Source organism: Episyrphus balteatus, chromosome 2, assembly GCF_945859705.1.
Source record: "Episyrphus balteatus chromosome 2, idEpiBalt1.1, whole genome shotgun sequence".
NCBI classification, from domain to species: domain Eukaryota; kingdom Metazoa; phylum Arthropoda; class Insecta; order Diptera; family Syrphidae; genus Episyrphus; species Episyrphus balteatus.
In genome coordinates, this window is record NC_079135.1 from 129,547,045 (window position 1) to 129,561,649 (window position 14,605).

At 31.8% G+C, this 14,605-nt stretch overlaps 2 long non-coding RNA genes and 1 pseudogene across 3 annotated transcripts; 1 reads left to right on the top strand and 2 right to left on the bottom strand.

The window, feature by feature from the left end:
• Positions 1 to 5,897: 5,897 nt before the first annotated feature.
• Positions 5,898 to 7,399, bottom strand: LOC129912312 (uncharacterized). 2 transcript variants are annotated; one of them, XR_008771799.1, is made up of 4 exons: positions 7,185 to 7,399; positions 6,718 to 7,103; positions 6,354 to 6,653; positions 5,898 to 6,295 (listed from the first exon to the last, which is right to left on the bottom strand). It is a non-coding gene; the product is annotated as an uncharacterized LOC129912312 (long non-coding RNA). The 2 variants fall into 2 exon arrangements; XR_008771798.1 differs by having other exon boundaries at positions 6,354 to 6,657; positions 7,185 to 7,398.
• A 100-nt stretch (positions 7,400 to 7,499) lies between these two features.
• On the top strand, positions 7,500 to 8,950 carry LOC129912313 (uncharacterized). Its single transcript, XR_008771800.1, has 4 exons — positions 7,500 to 7,657; positions 7,740 to 7,809; positions 7,862 to 8,485; positions 8,549 to 8,950. It is a non-coding gene; the product is annotated as an uncharacterized LOC129912313 (long non-coding RNA).
• Positions 8,951 to 10,640: 1,690 nt separating this feature from the next.
• LOC129909763 (cytoplasmic dynein 1 intermediate chain-like) lies at positions 10,641 to 12,266 on the bottom strand (annotated as a pseudogene).
• Between the last annotated feature and the right edge of the window lie 2,339 nt (positions 12,267 to 14,605).

A 14,605-nucleotide genomic window follows, 5' to 3' on the forward strand; every position in this document is an offset into this window, starting at 1 on the left:
AATTTAGACTTGGTCCAAGCTTTGGATCTCGCCAAAGATTTAAGAGGGCAGAAGGCGACTCATTTTCGAAAGTGTTTGTAGGTTCCAAAAAAAAAAGAGAATAGTGAAGCGACAAAAGAATCGTTCGAACCCTTCGGTTCAAAGTACAGAAAAGAATATTTTCGTGTTACTGTTTTCAACCTTTTCTCGATTTCTAAATAATGGGCCTTGAAGAAAAATTTAGAAACCATGAAAACATACTAGAAAGGATTTTGGTTCTTTCCAAGAATTCTTCGTCTGAAATAGACAAAGCAGCTAAAGAATTTAATGAAACTGTTGAGTTTTACCAAACATTTGGCTGCAGGACAATCTTCTATTCTTCCACCTCCACCGAGAAAACAAGACCACGTAAAATAGAACAAAAACAATAAGATTTCCTTATGGTTTTCATCCAAGAAGGAAATATTATTTTAAAGCCTGAACTACATCAAAACACAAAGTCAAAAAAGTACAAAAAAGTAAAAAAAGCTCAAAATATAAAAAACACATGTATATTTACCTGACATCTATTGGAAAAAAATGAACTAAAAAAGCTCTTTTGTTTTTGAAGTTTTGAAATTTCAAAAAAAAAATAAAATTGAAAAATAAACAAATTACAGTCAACTCCATATACATAAGTCGAATTGTCACACTACACGAAAATTAGTTCGAATTAGAGGGAAATTCGACTAAGAGGAATCTATTTAATCTTTTTGCTGCAGGCGGTTTCATTAAACACGTTAAAAAATTTGAGTTAGAGGAAATTTAACCTAAAGGAAGTACGACTTATAGGGAATCGACTGTATTTGAAATTTCAATTGTTTGTCAAAAGAGCTTTTTTTTCGCAAAATGACAGGAACTATGTGATCGAAGAGCTACCTTACGGAAAGGATAAAAAATATTGTTTGAATGTATTTGTTTTTAAAACTTTGTGAAAATTGAAAGCTTGCTCTTGTTCAAGCTTTTTGAATCGAATACTTTTTTAAAATGAAAAAGAGATATACAAACAAGCTTCTAGGGGGAAGAAGAAAAAACATGGTGTTTACTTTTTTGTACTTTTTTGACTTGTGTTTTGATGTAGTTCAGGCTTAACAATCGGGTTTTCCTTATTGAAAAATTTGAAATAATGAAATTTTTACTAAATTTCAAAAAGATTTTCTCCATGAAAATAATATTTAATAATTAATTGCTGATTTTAATAAGGTTTCTTCATATAACAGTTCAATAAGAAAATCTGTTAGTTTTTAGGTGGTCCTGGTCATATTTTTCTCTGTGTGAAGAATTAAAAACTCAGAAAAGATATTTTATCAGAAGGAATAATACTTCCTCTATGAACTCATTAAAAGCCCTCGATAGCAGCCCCGAAGAAAGTTTTCCTAGTACCCATATATATTTTATTAAAGATATAAGTTACACTGCTGGTTTCAACGTCAACCACCGAAAGAACTTTCTCCAATTTAAAGAAAATAAAAACAATACGAAGAAACATTATTAAAACTTTAAAAAAATTTGCGAACTAAATCCATCCCCCCCCCCCCCCCCCCCCCCTTAGCGAAAAGCTATCTACGCCACTGATCAGTGCAATCGATTTACCGAAAATTTTAGATACGAGGTTGCTGTATTAAAACTAATCATTAAAGAACCAAGAACTTTTGTAGTTTTTAACGAATGCACTGACGATAACAAAACTCTATAGGCACAACATATTATATGCCATTAGTAAAATATATACCATGGCTATATTGCACCAACCACTTTGCACTTTGCATTTTGCAACTTTACAAAATAATACTTTTCACCAAAAATTAAAAGTTCCCCACTTTGCACTTTTGCATAGTTTCTTTACAAAACAAAAAGTGCGGGTTTGAAAATTTGCAAAGTAAAGCAGTAAATAGTTTCAACTTCTTTTCGTTGTTAAAAAAGTTTAAAATCTTCGTTTTTTACTTAACCAACGATATCTTTTGAAATTTTGTTGTACTTTACTTTTTCATTTGTTATTTTTTTTGGTTATAGTTACTTAGACTGTTGCATTGCTGCAATTTGGTTAGAGAAAAAAATAACAGAATTTTTAATATCATTATTTTAACTTTAAATTGCAATCATTCTTTGAATGATGCAAAATTTTGAATTCTAGAGGAGGCTTCTTTATTTTACCTTCTTTATTTTACCATAGTTTACTTATGTTTATAATATCCAACTATAATCTTTTGTTTTGTTACAATTTTTAACTATTAGACAGCTGAACATCGTTACTAGATTCTATTTGAAATGTCAAATAGCCACGATTCGTAACTATTTCCAACTCTCTTCCATGATATGAGTTTAGTGTGTTGATCTGTGAAATTAGATGTTTGGTTTTCAAGACAATTCAAACATTTTTATTTCTTTTATTAATCATCGGAAAATTAAATTCAAATGCAGTTTTTGAAATTTTATTATGGGAGAAAATTTATTTATAAAAACATGATTTTCGGTTATAATAATGAAATTGGCATTATTGTAAAAAAAAAATATTCGTTTAACAGTTTAACATTATCTAACAACAAATCATTCATAAATGATTTGTAAAAAGAACAGAACAAATTCTAACAATGTTACTTCAACTTGTTTTCATATACTAACCATAGTTAAATATTCCCAATAGTTTATTATTTCAAAATTTATTCTTAATTTTACATCACTCACGTAACTATTACTATACTCTTCATCTTCAAAAAGTCGTTCAAAGCGAATCATTTTAAATTATCATATTTAAAATGAACTTTACACGAGAAATGGCCATCCGCAAATGAAATTTTATCTTTGCATATTATTGCAAAACTTTGCAGAATTTGAAATGGAAAGTGCAAAGGTTTTTTGTTTGGTGCAACGAAATCAAAGAATTCTTACCAAATTGGCAAAACTTTGCGCTTTTCAGAAATTTGAGGTTTGCAAATTTGAGGTTGGTGCAAAACAAATTTGCAAAGAAAGAATTTTTGTTTTTACTTTTACGAGTTACGAGCTTCTTGCAGTAAACAAGTACAAAGGAAGTAAGATGAAAGGAATTTGCACGGTCATTTCTGGATAACTTGAGCTAGCTATTTAGATATAGGTTTGTTACACTTATGAGACGGAAAGAAACGATGCCAAATCCGGAAAAAACGAAAAATCAAAATTTTGCAGATACGAGGTTGAGAAAGATAACCGACGATTTAGTTTAATAATTAGTAGCGAGCGAATTGAAAAAGGTTTCGCATTTTGAACAAAGAGAAAAACTCCCGGGGAAATGTGTTCGGGAAAAGGGTTCCCAATCGAAAAATTCTTTGAATATCGTTCCAATTCCGTTTTAATTTTGTTGCCTTCTCGTTAAAAGTGATGAAAAGGCGGAAAGGGAGCCACTTTTATGGAAACTTTTGACTAACCTTTTACACCAAGACATTTCCCAGAGAGTTTTCATTCAGAATGGTTTTGCGGTATTGATATCCAAATACATGAGGACCTTATTTACGATGCTTGAACCTGAAAGTGTTTATTCTGTGATTCGCTCACTTTTCACTCAATTGCTCTACCTTAAAAGTAGGAGCAGAAAAATTTTAACCTAATTGTGCTGGAAAACTTCATGGAATACAGAATGACAGTTTGTAGAACAGTTTGAGGAAGGTTTTGTTAGACATGTGGTGACACATGTAAGGTAGGGTAGAGTTGCTAGCAGCCAGCCCCTTAAGGATTTTGTCTCAAAAAATAAAGCACAGAAACGTCAAATATCAACATTTTTGAAAAATTCTTGAAATAAAATGTACTTTATTTATTAATTTTTCGGTATGGTTAAAAAAAAAGTTAATATAGGTGTGTTTTTTTGTTTATCTATATAGATTTTGTGCAAAAAAACGACATCGAGATTTTTGAAATCGAAACAATTTACGTGTTAAATACAACAAAAACTTTATCTGTATAGATTTTTCAAAAATCCAGATAATAGGTGTGTTTTTTTGTTTATCTATATAGATTTTGTGCAAAAAAACGACATCGAGATTTTTTAAATCCGTGTAATTATTTGGCAGCACTGAACATTAACTTTGACAGATGTCTGTCAAAAAGTTTGCTTTTGCTTTTTTTATTTTAAAAATTAAAATTTAATAAAACATAGAGAAAGAAACAAACAAAAAAATTCGTAGAATTTTTCCTGTTTTGTCGATTATCATGTTCCTCTCGCTGTGTTTGGTTCCATTCCAAACTACCACCAGGAATTCTACCACATGGTTTGCCCACTGTGAAGGAAGTTGCATCAGCCATAACACCACTTGAACACAAAAAAGAAGGGCTCTATCTGAGAATGTCGACGTCTACACAGACTTCATTGGAGGTGGTAATATTTACCACCCAAAACTTGTTGATTTTTTCCAGAACCAAGCCACTCGTTATTTAAGCCCACTTCATCCCACAACAGTTCCCTGCCCCTGTATAAACAAAAACATTTTCCAGTCACCAAGACGTTTATTGAAGATAGGATGGAGGTTTATGTCTATTAATACATCTACTTCTGCTTTGCTGCATTATGTTTAATTTGAAATTAAACATTGAAATCGACAATCTGGAGAATGAAAGTCAATCAAATTAGGTATCTAAGTCGCGAACTTTTTGTATTTTCGAATGGTTTAAAATGTGCTTTTTCTTATTTAAACTTTCAGGAATGCTGTGAATAACAACCAAATAACATGCAAATCCTTATTTGCATAATGAAGAACTCTTGTCTAGAGAAGCTATACGCATGTGGCACAATGAATTGAATGAGATAAAATTTATTAATTTTGTTTTGTTTATATTGAACCAATATTGTTTTAACTTTTTGATTGTATATTTAATATGAAAAGTGAAACGAATTTGTTTAACAACAGTTGGAATATTAAGTAAAATTTGTTCAATTGTACTTAATCTATTAAATCATCCCTCATGTAGACTCAATTTACTTATATGTTTTAACAGTAATTTTTTTCAATCAAGCCCTACACCCAAACTTATAATCCTTAATAAAAATAAAAACTTAAATTACTTAGTGATCACATGAAATGATTTTCTGTTTTAATTGTGGCGAATGATAAAAAAAAATTAGCATTAGTATGAACTTCCGCAAGTTCTGGATCCGCTTCTAGTTTAACTTTTGCTTTCATAAACTGGACGGCGGGAGATGATTGGGCAGACTTTGGTAGCAGCAGTGGATGTGGTGGTTGATGTGACTGTGACTGGGATTGTGATGTGGTTACAATTTTATTCTGCTCCGTGTCGCTCTTCTTCTTTCTTGTTGATTTTTCCTCGGCATTAGCTTCATCTAATGGCGTAGAAGGCATATCATCCCCTTTCTGCGTTAACCTCAGCAAAACAGTTTTTTTCATCTCTAAAAATGAACCAAACATATGGAATGAACTAGCGAAACTAGAATTATATTTCAAACATATTAAACAGATATTGATTGAGTTATTTTTAACAAAACACTTTCGTATCTTGTTTTATTGAAAGTTTTCCAGCTCTCTTTAGAAGAACACAAAATATTAAATATACTTTAACCTATTGCAGAAATTCTTAAAATCTTGTATTCACTCGCCAGATTGAATATTTGAGTTCTGCTTCAACTTGGAGTTGGTTATGAGACTTTTCTTGTATAAGTACCTAGCAAGCAACAAAACAAACAAAAAAGAAACAGTTCTGAGATTATGCAGTGAGGCGCGCACACATTTGTTTATTTAACTTTCATATCGGATTGGAAACTGGTCAAATAAATCTTAATGAGAAAACAGATTACGTTTCGGGGAGAAAAGATAAAACAAAATCTCCCGCCTTTGTAAGGACTCCCACAGCTGGATCAAGAATGATAGCTTGCAAATATGTTTTTTTGTTTATCCATGTGTATTGCAATTCAATTTTGGTTTATTGAACTTGCTATTTACAATTGACTTAAAATAACTTATTTCTAAGATACATTGATAGTTACAAAATCTTGTTGGCACAAAGGGGGCCTAACGTTAAATAATGAACAAAGTTATAAAATATAAACAAATATAATACATGGATAAACTTAATTTAAAAAGTCTGCTGTATACGTTGTCCTCGGGGATTGGTTGAGTTGGGTTGGGACTCCATGTGTACTGCCTTAATTCCTTCCCCTGCATAGCTGTTAAGGAGGGGAAAGTAATTGCGAAGAAAATTCATGCAGATATCATTTTCTCGGGATCTCGGCTTTACAGCCATTTGTAGAAGACATTTCCTAAAGAAACAGGACGACATCAATGCAGGCAGATTATATCTGAAGAAGGAATAAGGAATATATCGAACCAATAAAGGAGAATAAATAAAAAAATTACCTGTAACCAATTGGGGACCTAAATGATGCTCTGAAACAATTACCATAACGTTCTTTTAAATATTTCTTATACATCAACTTTCAAGATGCCATTGTTTCAACACTTCACTTTACATGCACATGTCGTCCAAGTTTGGACACCATCATTTGCACAGGCAGTGAAGTGATCTTCTAAGATGGCTTTTAATCAACGGGTCTTGGTTCTGATACCATTTACATAAAGTGAGGGAGATTTTAGGGAGCCGAAGGATTTGGGTATTGAATGAGCTGCAATGCAAGGTTGGGATTGTCTTGCTTGTTGCTGTCTGCTGTTTGGGATGAAAAGTATTTCCTGAAGGAATATTTTTCAGGAGGTATGTTTATACTTGCTTTTTTTTGCAGCGCACAGACATGACGTGTATCTTTTTAAAAAGTTATGAGACTTTTTGTGGTGGGCATAATGAGGCGATTGATAAACAAGAGCTTTGTTGTCATTTAACCATGTTTATCGTCAAAGAATAGACGTTTTCGCTAACGAGCGGGCATTCCAAGTGCATTTTACATTACATTTGGCTGTGAGGTTTGAAGGTATCGACACGATTAAGACACAAGCACACAGTACACAGAATTCTTCTTTTGTGAAATAATTCCTAGTAAAAAGATAAATATGCTATCTCATTGTATTAATAAATTGATTTACTTTCCTTCTGCTTTTCCGGTTTTTTTTCTTTGGTTTTGTGGAAGATATCGCACTCTTGCAATTACGTGAATCCTAAAATAATTAAATTAAATTAAAAAAACAAAGTTTATGGTACAATTTTTATGTTTTTCCAAAAAATATACTTGTACTTACATTGATTTGTGTTGTTTGTTATTCCTAATTTAATTCAATTTTAAATATAATATTTTTTTTGTCATATTATATCTGTCAACTGCAGCTGTCGTTTAATGGAATTTGACATTTAATAAGTGTAATGTACCTTGGCAGTACTGTTTTCTATCGAGAGAAAGTAAAATCTGGATAATTATCTGGATTTTTCAAAAATCTATATAGATAAAGTTTTTGTTGTATTTAACACGTAAATTGTTTTGATTTCAAAAATCTCGATGTCGTTTTTTTTGCACAAAATCTATATAGATAAACAAAAAAACACACCTTTATCCAGATTTTACTTTCTCTCGATAGAAAACAGTACTGCCAAGGTACATTACAGGTATTAAATGTCAGATTCCATTGAACGACAGCTGCAGCTGACAGATATATGACAAAAAAATATAATATTTAAAATTGAATTCAATTAGGAATAGCAAACAACACAAATCAATGTAAGTACAAGCATATTTTTTGAAAAAAGATGAAAATTGTACCATAAAATTTGTTTTATTTTAATTTGATTAATAATTTTAGGATTCACGTTTTTGCAAGAGTGCGATATCTTCCGCAAAATTAAAGAAAAAAACCTGAAACCAGATGGAAAGTAAAACAATTTATTCTTACAATGAGCTAGCATAATTAATCTTTTTTTCTAGGAATTATTTCACAAAAGAAGAATTCTGTGTATTGTGCGCTTGTGTCTTAATCGTGCCGGTACCTTCAACCCCCATGCAAAGCCAAATGTAGTGTAAAATGCTCTTGGAATGCCCGCTCGTTTGCGAAAACGTTTATTCTTTGACGATAAACATGGATAAATTATAACAAAGATCTTGTTGTTAATCATTTGCCTCAATATAATGCCCACCACAAAAACAGTTTCATAACTTTTTAAAAATATACACGTCATGTATGTGCGCTGCGAAGAAAAGCCGAAAAATATTCCTCCAGGAAATACTTTTCATCCCAAACAGCAGACAGCAATAAGCAAGACAATCCTAACATCGCATTATGCAGCTCATTCAACACCCATATTCTTCAGCTCCCTAAAATTGACCTCACTTTATGTAAATGATATCAGAACCAAGACCCGTTGATGAAAAGCCATCTTAGAAGAAGATCACTTCACTGCCTGTGCAAATGATGGTATCGACGTTTATAAACTTGGACGACATGTGATGTGGAAACTATACCATCTTGAAAGTTGATGTGGAAGAAATATTTGAAAGAAAGTTATAGTAAATGTTTCAGAGCATCATTTATGTCCCCAATTTTGATTGCGGGTAATTTTTTTTTATTAATTCTCCTTTTTTGGTTCGATATATTCATTATTCTTTCTTCATCAGATGAACTCTGCCTGCATTGATGTCGTCCTGTTTCTGTAGGACATGTCTTCTACAGATGGCTCTAAAGCCCCCATCGGGATCCCGAGAAAATGATATCTGCATAAATCTTCTTCGCAATTACTTTCCCCTCCTAAACAGCTATGCAGCGGAAGGAATTAAACCCCACTCAACCAACCCTACAACTGGACATCCGGGTCTGAACACCTCGAGGACAACCGCCTAGACAGCAGACTTTTTAAATAAAGTTTATCCATGTATTATATTTGTTTATATTTTATAACTTTGTCATTATTTAACGTTAGGCCCCCTTTGTGCTAACAAAATTTTGTATCTATCAATGTATCTTAGAAATAAGTTATTTTAAGTCAATAGGAAGTTCAATAAATCAAAATTAAAATTAAATTGCAATTAAACAAAAAACTTATTTGCAAGCTAGCATTCTTGGTCCAGCTGTGGGAGTCCTTACAAAGGCGGGATATTAGTGAAATAAGAATCGTGGTTGAGAAGTTTCAATTATTACAACTTAAAATTTTTATTTGAATAGTTTTGAAGTCTCTTTTAATACATTTTTCTTTAATTTAACCACATAAATTCACTGCCCAACACACAAAAATTTTCCCGATCGTTGTTTATCATGTCTTACTAAATGGAGGGTGCTGATTCCGAAAACAACATTTTTAGTTTTTTTTCTAGCAGATCTAGTTTTTAAATTATTCATACATAAAAACTCATACAAATTTTTTTTTGTAAATTTTTATTTTGTATTTTTGTTTAGCTACTGAACCGAAATACATTACAGTCGAAATAAATTTTTCCAGTGAAACTTTAAAAACGCATGTGATAAGAAAAACTAAAAAGATTTTAGAATGAAATTACCCCCAAAATGTGAAAAATGAAAATATCGGAAAAATTACAGCTCATAGAAAAAAAAGTGTGATTTTCAGGCTTAGTGGACCCAAATACATAAGGTTTGATAAAAAATTGTATGGAAAATGTTAACAAACAGTCAAAATATGCATAACTTTAAAAATAGTAGAAAATTGCCACCAAAATGTGAAAAACTAAAAAATAATAAATAAAAATAGAGCTTCTAGAAAGAAAAAAATGTGATTTTTAGGATTACTGACCTTAAATACATTAAATTTATTAATTAATTAATTAAATTAGTATAATTTTTTCTGGAAAATTTCAATAAACGATCAAAATGGGCAAAACTTAAAAATTAGTATGAACGAACATGCCCCTAAATATGAAAAATTAAATATTTCAAAAACTAGAGCTGATAGAATGAAACCATTATGATTTTTGAGCTAATTGAATCCAAATGCATACGATTTGGTATAAATTTTTCTGGAAAATTAAAAAAGTTGAAAATTGCTGGCGAGTGTTACTTGTTCTTCTCGATTTCCTTCAATTAAACTTGATGCTGTTGCAAACCATGCAAAGTGAGTTTGTCTTCATCGTCGATATACACTTCCATGGGCTAGATTAAAGGGGGACAAAAAAAATAAATTAAATATAGCTATGCATAGCATATATAACCACAAAAAAAAAACACTAACCCATATACATCACATACAATTTGTACAGTAATGGAAGTTTTCTAAAGCTAATTCTGCTCATCGACGAAAGAATTTGTGGGAAGCATTGTTACGATAACTTGCGACCGATGCTGAGGGCACTTCGGTATCCTAATTTAAATTCCATATATCAAGGCGACCACTGCCGTCGACAGAAGCGAACAAGGCGGGATGAATTGGAGACCATGCAACATCCATAACATTATCTTAATTATCTTTAAATGAATATAATGGTTTAGTGTCCTACAAGTAAATACAAAAAATGTTATACATATTGGTTGTTATAGTAGATATTAAATTTCACCTTAATGTCGTTTTCCAAAATTCAAGGAGTGACACTCCTAGCTATATAATCACTCCAAAAGGAGTAATTTCAAATTCCAAAATTGAAAAAGGAGTGAATTTTTGGAGTGAATTCTTCACTCCCAAAATTTTGAGGGAGTGACGGAGTGATTACCAATACTTCTACATTTGACTTCATGTACTGCTTGCCAAATTGTTGGGTGGTTGTTTTAACTTTTTTTTGTGAAGGAAATTATATTTATTTACAAAAAAAATCAATAAAGTATTGTAAAAAATCACTAAAAGTGAATTTAAAAGATTGTGTTATTATTTTATTCATTATTTCGTATTACAAACACATGCAAAGCAAACGTCAAATCACTCCACTTGTCAAATTCTTCGTGAACAAATTCCAAAATTGCACGAAAAAGGAGTGATTCACTCCCGTAATTTTGGAAAACGACATAAGACTACATAACTTAATTGTCCAATCATTGGACGATGTAGGGAACAAATCTTCAAAATCTGGTGTAGATTGATTTGGATGAGTTGGTATTCCCGTCACTGGACCCAAATGCTTCTCATAGACTTCAGACACACCCGAACGTATTCCATGTCGATAAGCTTGAGTAAAAATAACGATTTATTTATAAGCAAATGGAAAATCACAACAAACTTTTACCATTCGACGGAAAGGACATGCAACTGATAGCAATTGGCTTCGATTGCCGTTGCTGCAATTTCAGTGTATCTTGCGGCATCGACAACTTATCCAAACTCCATGAGCAAAGCTTGCCATCGGATGAGATGGATATCACATTGTGTGCATTCTGTGTGCCAACCATTTGCAAAACAATACACTGGGTGCGTATGTGCAGTTGCACTTAGAGGTGTCCTCTGGATGGGTGTCCGCTTTTGCACTCGATTATCCCATAATACAATCTGATCGGAATACGTTCCAGCGAGTATAAGATTTTGATTGAATTTAGCAAAGCATGCTGACATATGGACATATCTGACAATGGAATACATCTTCGGGTGTTTGTTTTTTATATTTTGTGTTCCAGACCATTACAACACTATCTGGTTCATTGGGACTCTCCTATAAAAAGTTATTTAGTGGGTTTTAGATAGAATTGTAGAAAAAAATACAAATGCAAACCTCATTATTGTGATATGAATCAACAATCAGTTCAGGAATATGTGTTGACCAATTCATTGAAGTGATGCATCGATTCTTAGACCATCGGTCTTCGTAGAAAGCTCGATTCAATGATAACCTAGCATGTGTCCTCTCATCGTTTGACTCTTCATTATCACCACCTCCAATGTAGTCTGTGTAGATGTCGACATTCTCAGATAGAGACCAGCGCGTAGAACAAACCTCTGAAAGTCCTCCGACAAGATGATCATCTGTTTTTGTTCTTCCGATAGTTCTTTAACTGAAAGCACAAATGTTAAATTGATGTAAAGAGAGGAGAGAAAAAATTCACTTACTCTATTTTTCTCTTCAGGTTCTTTTTTGTGTTCAAGTGGTGTTATGGCTGATGCAACTTCCTTCATAGTGGGCAAACCATGTGGTAGAATTCCTGGTGGTAGTTTGGAATGGTCACCATTGTCGATGTGTGGCAGCGATCTCTGTTCGTCATCTCCTTGGGCTTCATAAGTAAGCATAGGTAAAACAGGAACAATTCTACGATTTTTTTTGTTTGTTTTTTTTTCTCTCATTTTGTTTAGAGCTTTGTTTTATTAAATTTTAATTTTTTAAATAAAAAAGCAAAAGCAAACTTTTTGACAGACAGCTGTCAAAGTTAATGTTCAGTGCTGCCAAACTTTTACACGGATTTCAAAAATCTCGATGTCGTTTTTTTGCACAAAATCTATATAGATAAACAAAAAAACACACCTAATATTTCCCAAAAATATTTTTTGTTTTTGTCTAAAAAAGTTCGATTCTCCTAAATCCGAGTTTCCCATTTTCGGCCATCTAGTGTCCTATTTCCGGCCACTGACTTTATTAGGTCAAGCTTAAATAAATTGAATGTTTTTATTTAAATCTTTGTGTTTTAAGAATTTAGAAACAATTTTGATTGTTAATAAGTTATAAAATTAAATGATTAGAAAATGTATCTATTTTTCCCCATTTTTTAAACTTTTATCAATAAAAGGGGGCCGAATACAGGAAACTCTTGAATTTCAAAGATTTTTTTTGTGTTCTATCTCCGGCCCCCCTTAAAATTACCAAAATTCGCATCTTTTTCCTGTTTAAAACCTATTTTATTTGAAGAATAATATATATTTAGGTCCAATTTATTCACACTCCATTAAATTTAAAGTCGCCATTAAAAAAGGGAAATTTTAAAATTTGTATGCGATTTGACAGTTTTATAATTTTTAATGGAGTCTTTAAAAATAATGGAGAGTGAATAAATTGGGCCTTAATAAGAAAAACAACATTTCAAAGCATTAGCTCGAAAATTGTTTCAACAAAACACTAATTACGATAGCGGGTTTCGGCAGTAAAATTACAAAAAAACCATACCCGATTGGATCACTTTACAAAAAGTTATTTTTTTTAAGAAAACTGAATAACAAGAATAATAATGTCGTTTTCTATTGACTTTTGAGATTTTTGTGTATAATTCTCAGATTTTCAACTGCAAATAGAATATGAAATATTCGTGCGTATAAAAAAAATAAAACAACAACAAATGTTCAGACAAATGTCAAACAGAGGAGTGTCTGTGAAAGTGCGTGTGTTTGTATGCGTGAATCTTGATAAAAATCCAGAATCAGATTCTTGAATCTCAGATTCATTTTTTTGTCATTTTTTTGAATCTCAAGACGCAAATAGATCATGAAATCTGAGATTTGTCCACTATTTCCCCTCTTCACCCCCCCTTTCAGCTGTCAAATTCACAAATCTCATTCTGAGATTCGTCAATAGAAAACGACATAAGAATATTGTTATTTAAGGAGGGACATTTAAAAGAACAGCATAAGAGCAAAAATTTTGAATAAATCCTACAAAATCACTATATAGTTAAAACGATTTTTCTAAAAGGTGGCCGGCTACTGGAGACGGCCGGAATTAGGCAACTCTACCCTATTTATTTGTATACACGAAAATAATATTTTGTTGGTGTATTCCTTACCGTTACTTACTTTCGGTTGCTTTGTAAACTGGTTGCACCCGCGATAGCTTCAAATTTAAATTCCTTTTTGTATTTTTTTCATTGTATTCTTTTTCTTATTTATTTTTTATGTTTTAAGATTATTTATTTAATAGTAGGAGATCCCGCCATAGGACGACCTACCCTCATCGTTATACCAGTTGAGAGTTATATTTTCTGAAAGCTAGTGTCTAAGGAAATAAATTGCACATGGGTTGCCAAGCGATATCCTGTCAAGGCATAGGGTTGCCAGGCCTTAAAGTTCATTTTTGCAAATTTTTGAAAATGCGACCCTGCTTAAATGGCAAGCCTAAGAGTTATAAAAAAAATATAATGTCATAGGAAATTTAATTTAAAAATTTTAATTTTCAGGATTTTTTAAAATTTGAAGTTTGAGTAGGGTAAACAAAGGTAAATTTAGAAAAAAGGCAAAAATCTATTTTCTAAACAAAACGTGATAGAAATAAAATTGAAATTGGAATCGATAGATATTATAAATATATGAAAGCCACACATACAAATAAAAAATGTAAAAAATCTACAACGCGAGATATAGTCTTTTTAGAGTCATGATACTCCAATTCGATATTTGAGAAATAATTCACCAAAAATCAGAATGAAAGATTTTTTAAATAATTTGTATGTGATAAGTTAGGAAAAATAAAATAACTTGACACGTGTCTGTCAAATTTTTAATTTAACTTTCCGTTTTTGCGAGGGGATTTTTTGAAAAGGAGCTTATTTTCGTATTTCAACATATTAAAGGAAAAAATCCCGTCATGGGACGACCTATCCACCTCATTATACCAGTTGAAAGCTATATTTTCCTAAGGGTAGTGTCTAAAGAAACAGTTTGCACATGGGTTGCCTAGCGATATCCTGTCAAGGCATAGGGTTGCCAGGCCTTAAAGTTTATTTTTCATTATTTTTGAATACGCCACCCTGCTTATACCCAAAGCCAAAGAGTTGTAAAAAAAATATTATGTCACAGGAAATTTAATTTGAAAATTTTAATTTTCAGG